This window comes from Aotus nancymaae, unplaced genomic scaffold (assembly GCF_030222135.1).
Source record: "Aotus nancymaae isolate 86718 unplaced genomic scaffold, 86718_ANA_hifiasm-v0.15.2.pri h1tg000014l, whole genome shotgun sequence".
Taxonomy (NCBI): domain Eukaryota; kingdom Metazoa; phylum Chordata; class Mammalia; order Primates; family Aotidae; genus Aotus; species Aotus nancymaae.
This window is the reverse complement of record NW_026988425.1, coordinates 74,718,926-74,727,229: the sequence shown is the minus strand read 5'-3', so window position 1 is coordinate 74,727,229 and position 8,304 is coordinate 74,718,926. Positions and strand designations below refer to the sequence as shown.

The window sequence follows — 8,304 nt, the reverse complement described above, 5'->3', positions numbered from 1 at the left end:
TTTAAAGAACTAGCACAATCGAACTCCATCTTAAAAAGAGCTTCTAGATAATAACTCCTATAAAAGCATCAACATCATTCTAACTGCAAGAATGATGTAACCTAAGAAGGCAGGCTAAGAATATTCCTCCATTCTCTTAGTGAATGTGCACTGAGCACCAGGTCCTGTACTCAAGGAACATCAGTGAACAAGAGTGGGAATCTTACCACAATGGAAGTCCTACTTGTTGCTCACTGATACCTATGATACCTATCATAGGTTTAATGGTATCATCGGTCCAAGAAATCACATATTTCACACTCATAGCATGATTTTCTTGCCTTGAAAAAAAACGGCCTTAATCATATCTATATAATTAATATTTATATCGTCGGTTGCAAGAAACAGAGCCCTACTCCAGGTAATTTGAATAAATGGCAATTCATTGCAAAGACATATGTGGCTTAGACAACCAAAGGCCTGAAAAAGCAAGCTCAGCAGGGTAGGGACAGAGCCACTCCTGCATTCCTGCAGCTCATCAGAGTGGCCACATGGACAAACATGCCCCAGCCATCTTGTGTTAGTTTAGCTTCCTTTTTTGTATCTACCCTCTCAGGCAGCAGAGTCCCAGAAGAGAGAATCTAACAGCCTCTCTTACAGCACATATTAGATAAGAAAGGTCAAGCCAGCTTTAATGACAATCCCACCAAGACTGCTCACAACAGAAGAAAGGTCAGTCCCCAAAAGGAAATCAAGGTCATGTTACCAAAAGAAAAACAAATGGATGATGGTGGCTAAAATACAACAAATATCAATAATAAGAAAAAGATCTAGCTTTTAATGAGTGCCTTCTACACATTAGGCACTATATTAACACCATACACCTATTATCTTATTGAACTATTATCACAATCTTATTAAACAGAAAGTATAATTATCTCATTTTAACGATTATTTAATTGAGCTTAGATATGTGGCATAACATACCCTGCATCACACAACCAGAAAATGGAAACATGATCTGATACAAAAACTGTCCTTAACCACCACTCATCTTATTAACTTCAGGCAGTAAATAACCAGGTGCTCAATACTCCAAATTTCAAAATTAAAAAGAAAACACTATAAAGTGTCTATACAGTGATAAGTATATTTGGTGTTGGCCACAGTGATTGATAATCTAGTTTTAGAATAGCAAGTAGCAGCAACCACACACCTTGGTACATGAAACACAAAAAGCCAGAACCATCTTTTTCTAAAACAGCAGACTGGTAATTTGCTGATTATTCATGTTTTCCTCGTCTTTCTGTAGCTTAGAAACTGTTAACCTTAGCAGTAAATAAGTGACTTACTACCAACTGGATTCCAACCACTAGCACCAGCGGGTTTTCAATCAAATGTCTGTGAATTCATCAAGTTCAATGGAAAAGTGAGCATACACCAATATCATCTATCACGTTAGTTTAATGTTTAAAATTAATTCTCTGTTACCGAATTGATAGTACAGAACCTGAGATTTCCTTCATCTACCCACAAACTTTGGATTAAACTAATAAGTATTTCCATGTTATACTTTCCAAAACTTTAAATAATTTCATACATATGTTTAATAGTACTAGTAAATAACTCGATATGCAGAACTGGGGAACCAACCTCATCTACCAAAGTGCCCATTGATCCATCAAGAGAATCACCACGTGTCCTGGCAGCCAGACACCAACTTGATGCTGGGGGCAGTTCATGCAATGGTTAAGAGCTTTGGCACGAGCTCTCAGACTGCCTCAGTGCAGATCTCAGTCCACCACAGTGTGCCTGAGTTTTCTCATTTATAAATGGCTCTCTCCAAGAGTTGCTTTAAGGACTAAATAGACAATACTGTAAGTTGCTTGGAACCATATTGTCTTAGGATGGATTCCCTCAAAGAAAAGCCTGAGGTGGGGATTCTCATTCATGTGATTTTTTGAGGGAGTAAGAGAAGTAGAATGGGGCAAGGGAAGAAAGCTGAGTGAGATGAGGTCTCAGCTGGAGACTAGCTTCAGCCCGACCCCATGGGAAGTTCTGGAACACAGATTACATTGCAGGTTGGTTTCATCTTGAGGCAGGGGCCTGGACTATTATATTCTGTGATCAGTTGGCCATTGGTCACTGGTTAGAGATTTAGGGGAAGAAAGAGACCAGAGGAGCCAGATGGTAATTTTATAGAGAAGCGGGTGGCTGTATTAACAATTAATCTTTAAAGCAGGTAAGGGGAGCTGAACAGTAAACCAACAGCATCTACCATACATCCCTGTGTGGTACGTCGTAGGTGCTTAATCATTATGAGCTCTTTATTTATCCTCAACTTAGCAAACATTTATTAAGCCCAGGACCCTTGTTTGTCAATGAAGATATGAAGGTGAATAATGTGTAGTTAGTGCCCTATAAATATTCACAGTCCATTTGGAAAGATAGTTGTACATCAGACTAACAGCGCAACGAGAAATAAGAGAAATTGTCTTTGCTGTTCCCTCTTCTCACATTCCTTTGTCTTTGAATGTCCCTCTTTTATCTAATCCAGGGGCTTATGGGTCTTTCCTTTACTAACCATCACTCCTCTAGCAGCATTCAACATCCAGAACTACATTTCAGAATTCTTTTTTTCTTCTCCATGCTTAGAATAGATAGATGTGTGATCATCATAATGGATTAAGCAATAAACCAAACCAGTGTTTTTCAGACTGCATTAGTGAGTCATGAAATCAATGAGGTGAGTTTTAACAACCTGTATTTTTGAAAATAGAAATTTCATAAAACAGAATAGAGAAGAAAATATCACAGTGTATCACCACAATAAGGCTAAGGGTGTAAGTATGGTTTCTGTATATACATATATCTGCATATATGTAATATAGCTTTATATTCCTGGTTCCAGGTTAAATGATCTTCTTAAAATGGATTAGCATCCAAAAACTTTGAGAAACACTGAACCAAAAACTAAAACTGGCTGCATTAGCTTGCTAGTGTATCATTCCACTCACATGACACATGGTCTTAAATGGGTCCCAGTACAATAACAAAACAAAAGTAAGAAGTCGGAGATTTCACGTACATTTACAGAATAAAAGGATAAATATTTTAGTTAGTTGGGTCTTTCAGCACCCCTTACATCAATAAACCTGCTTTGTCAATAAGTCTTTTAAATGTCTTACAAAGTATGGTACTGTATGCAGAGAATATGATGACTAAAAACACGCAGTCAGTCAAGCCACTTAGGGGTGTGTAATTTCACAAGGTCACAAACACGAGGATATATGTAGTAAAGTGTAGTAAATGCAATAATAGAGGCATGCAAGTGCTAGAACATGAATTAAAAACCTACTCTAGGCAGGGCGTGGTGGCTCATGCCTGTAATATTAGCCCTTTGGGAGTCAGAGGTGGGTGGATCATGAGGTCAGGAGTTCAAGAGCAGCCTGAAACCCTGTCTCTACTAAAAATACAAAAATATTAGCTGGGCGTGGTGGCAGGTGCCTGTAATACCAGCTACTTGGGAGGCTGAGGCAGGAGAATCACCTGAACCTGGGAAGTGGAGGTTGCAGTGAGCCGAGATCATGCCACTGCCCTCCAGCCTGGGTGACAGAGCCAGACTGTCTCATTTTAAAAAATTAAATAAACCTACTCTACACATGGCATTGTTTTCTGGTGCATGGGGGATACCTGGCACCTGCCCTTGGAGACCTTACAATCTCATTTGGGAGATAAAAGGTATGCAAAATGATACAAATAAAGCAATGCACAAGCAATTTTTTTAAAACGGGAAGCAATTAGGTTTCGGGATTTTTTTTATTGTTTGTTTTAATTCAAGGAAGATGAATGAGAAGTGCAAAACCAAACTAGTTTGATTCAGGAAAACAAGCCTAGGCCATGCATTAATGAACTAGGGTCAGAGAAATACAAATTAGGCACACTTATTGGTGTTTAGCTTAGCACACAGGAGACATTTGATAATTGTTGACTGAATACATGCAAATTTGCAATCATTAATGAACGGTTTGCTCCTCTGACCATTCCTATTAATTAGTAAGAGTAATAGTTTACAAGGATCCACCTCACGCTAGTTTATCTCTCCAAGACGAATGAGCACAAATCTAGTGAATCTGTCCAGCCCCTAAAACCCTATCACCTGTGACCATTAGCGGGCAATGATGTCATGACTATAATATCTGAGGAGCACAGGGAAGAACGTAACTTTGGGTGATTTGGAGGAAAACAATCTAAAATGTTGTTGGAAAATCTCAGATTTGGGTAATTTGTTACTTAGCATTATGTTTCTTTTTAATTGGTTTTATTGATATATCGTCTATGTACATCAAATTTCACCAATTTTAAGGCACAATTTGATGAGTTCTGACAAATGTATAGAGTTAGTCCTGTAACCATCAATTCAATCAACATATTGGGCACATTCTTCACTTCAAACAGTTCCACATGCCTCTTTTACTTAGCATTCTGCTTTAAAACAAGCTCTGAGGTTTATCAATTTAGCCACTGATGTTAACACCAAGTAAGTGAAAGACAAATTCTGTTACCTACGATAATGATAAATTAATCCCTCAATAAAAGTATCAAGACAAATTATGAAAAACCAAGAGATGATCTCAATAACAAAGGCATAGACTATAAAAAGACAACTGCCTCCAGAGAAGTATTCTAACATTGAACTTATATACATCTTACTTTTATATGCATCAGTTTGATCAGAGTGCCTACATAACTATATCACCTTCCAAGGACTATATCATCTCCAGAGACGGTGAATATTTGCAGGAAGGGACACAAACTCTTTGCTCCCCAAAATAGCTTATTGAACAGGTACCAACCAACCAGAAAGACTTAAGAAGAAAATGACCTGAACGTTCTCAAGGCATCTAAAGAGTTACACAAAACTTGCAGCTAACTTCTTCTGTGTTCTATATAAGGAGTTAACGTGGATCCCAGGTCCACGCAGAAGAGAATTATTATTCTAAATAACCAAGTGGTCATGAGGATGACTATATAAGCTTCAGACAGATGTTTTTTAAAAAAAGAAAGAAAGAAGCCAGATGGGAGTATTAAAGGCAGGAACCAAATTAAGCCCAAGATTACCCAGGAAGATAAAAAGATGACTAGGAGAGTAACAACCAGTGCTGACCAGAGTCACAGCACAGCCGGCCAGCCCCGAGCAGACGGACGTGGCTCAGACTTGGCTCACACCCAATACAAGCACGCCATCCCCATCTCCAGAGCGGCCAGGGAATGAACTGTGTGCTAAGCAACTGAATCATCGCATGCTACAATAACGTCTACAGTCCATGCCTAGGAAGAAGGCTTTGAGTAGAAAAAGCATCTCCTATTGTTGGACAAGATGAATCCCACATACTTCTGCCCCAGGGAAAGAGACAAACCAACAATGAATAAAATACAATTTTGACATACACATACCCAGACTGTTTCCAATCAAATTTCAAAGGAAGGAAAATATATAAAGAAAACATAAATTCAAATTTTCACTTAAAAAAAAACAGATCAAAGGGTTTGAGAGGGTTCTATTTTATAGATTCAAAAATGTTAGTCCCACTTGAACATTTTCTGACCTGCATGAATCTTTCCCATGATAATCAGTGTCCTCGAGGTCATACCTCAGATGTTTAAGTGTACATCAGCTACCAAAACCCCTCAGCTATCGACTTGAATTGTTTCTCCTCACAGATTCCTTTATCTTGGAGCTGGGACCTAAGAACAAGTGCTAATTTACCTCATCAACTAACTTGCTGTATGCACAAAAACACCACAAAATGCCACAGATCTTCCTAAACTTTCATATAACTGCCTTTGACCAGTACCTAACATATTCCCTGGTAGTGATCTAGGGAGGACCCAGCTGAAAAGGGACCCCGGGTCCCCGTGAGCTGCTCCTGTGTGAATGTGCCCCTCCCTCATTCCAGCTGATCCATCACCCTACAAAGTCCACAGGTGTCTTCAGGCCTCCCTTCCTTTGATTCTGACTTAAGTCAAACCTGAAAAAGTTATCGTTAACATCTTCCTGAATGTCCGTGAAAAGATTAAAGTGCCCCAAAGAGAAAAAAAAGAAGGGAGAAGAGAGGGTGGTGAGGAGCCACTGCCACTGACTCTGAGTGGAATGCTTTAATTAAGACCAGCTAGATGGTGCTTGACCAAAAAATCAGTACCCAGAACAATAAGATCACTTACCCCAGTGCTTTTCGAATCACCTGGAGATCTTGTTAAAATACATATTCTGTGCAGTGGCTCACACCTGTAATTCCAGCACTTTGGGAGGCTCAGGCGGGTGAATTACCTGAGGTCAGGAGTTTGAGACCAGCCTAGCCAACATAGTGAAACCCTGTCTCTACTAAAAATACAAAAAAAAAAATTGCCAGGCCTGGTTGTGCACACCTGTAATCCCAGCTACTTGGGAGGCTGAGGCAGGAGAATTGCGTGAACCTGGGGGGGCGGAGGCTGCAGTGAGCTGAGATGGTGCTACTATACTCCAGCCTGGGTGACAGAGTGAGATTCCGTCTCAAAAATAAATAAATAAATAAATAGGGGCTGTCCTAAAACCTGGAGCCTGTAGCAGAAAGTGAAACTCTAGTGATCCAGACAAAGATCATGGTTGGAACTAGCTGGCCACAGATGAAGCCTCAGACCAGAAACAAGTGGCTCGAATGGATCCAGACACATTCTTCTACAACTTTATAACAGACCCATCCTTTCTCATCGGAACACCGTCTGGCTGTGCTACAAAGTGAAAATGAAAACAAACGACTGCTCAAGGGCCCCTTTGGTTGCAAAGATCTTTCAAGGCCAGGTCTATTCCAAGCCTCAACACCACCCAGAGAAGAGATTCCTCCATTGGTTCCGCAAGTGGAAGCCGCATAGTGACCAGGAGTACGAGGTCACCTGGTATGTATCCTGGAGCCCCTGCCCAGTGTGTGCAAGGAATGTGGCCGAGTTCCTGGCCGAGGACGGGAAGGTCACCCTGACCATCTTCGTGGCCCACCTCTACTACTTCTGGGACCCACATTACCGGGAGGAGCTTCGCAGACTGTGTCAGAAAAGAGACAGTCCGCATGCCACCATGAAGAGTATGAGTTATGGTGAATTTCAACACTGTTGGGACAAGTTCGTGTACGACCAAAGATTGTACAAGCCTTGGAATAAGCTGTCTAAACATTATACATTACTGCGCATCACGCTGGGGGAGGTTCTCAGACACCTGATGGATCCAGCACATTCACTTACAACTTTACTAATGACCCTTCAGTCCTTGGATGGCACCAGACCTACCTGTGTTACAAGGTGGAGCACCCGCTCAAAGGCACCTGCATCCCGCTGGACCAGCACAGAGGCTTCATACTCAAGGAGGCTTCAAATAATCCCGGTTTCCCTGAAGGCTGCCATGCAGAGCTGTGCCTCCTGGACCTGATTTCCTTTTGGAAGCTGAAACAGGCCCAGCGCTACAGGGTCACCTGCTTCATCTCTTGGAGCCCCTGCTTCAGCTGTGCCGAGAAGGTGGCTGAATTCCTTCAAGAGAACCCATACGCGAGCCTGTGCATCTTGGCTGCCTGCATCTATGATTATCAACAAGGATATAAAAAGGGCCTGGGCAGGCTGGAGAGAGCTGGGGCCCCAATTTCCATGATGAAATACAGTGAGTTTAGGCACTGCTGGGACACCTTTCTGGATCACCAGGGACACCCCTTCCAGCCCTGGGATGGACTAGATGAGCACAGCCAAGCCCTGAGTGGGAGGCTACAGGCCATTCTCCAGGGAAACTGATTGATAAGCCTCAGTCTCTAAGGAAGGCAGAGACCTGGGGTGAGCAGCAGAATAAAAGATCTTCTTCCAAGAAATGCTACCAGGCCGTTCACCACAATCTCCAGCTGATCACAGACGCCAGCAAAGCAATGCGCTCCTCACCAAGTAGATTCTTTTAAAAATTAGAGTGAATTACCTTTAATCAAAAATGTATGTGCTACAGTAGTAAGATTGTGCTCAATACACTCAGAAAAGTTTCAAACCTACTAATCCAGTGACAATTTGAATTGGTTTTATATGTAGAGGAATACAATGAAATACTAAATATTTTCATATTTAAAAAAATAAAATAAATCAGTATAAATAAATAAATAAAATACATATTCTGAGTCCATAGATCAAGGTGCTGTAGTTCCAGCAAGCTCTCAGGTGATGCCAATGTTGCCGGTCCATGGGCCACACTAGAGTAGCAAGTGCTTAGAAATTCAGCTTTCTTGGCCCCGCCTCTGGCCAATGGAAGCTATAGAAATCAGC

General features: G+C 41.2%; 1 pseudogene; it reads left to right on the top strand.

The window, feature by feature from the left end:
- Positions 1 to 6,645: 6,645 nt before the first annotated feature.
- On the top strand, positions 6,646 to 7,791 carry LOC105734706 (DNA dC->dU-editing enzyme APOBEC-3G-like; annotated as a pseudogene).
- Positions 7,792 to 8,304: the final 513 nt, after the last annotated feature.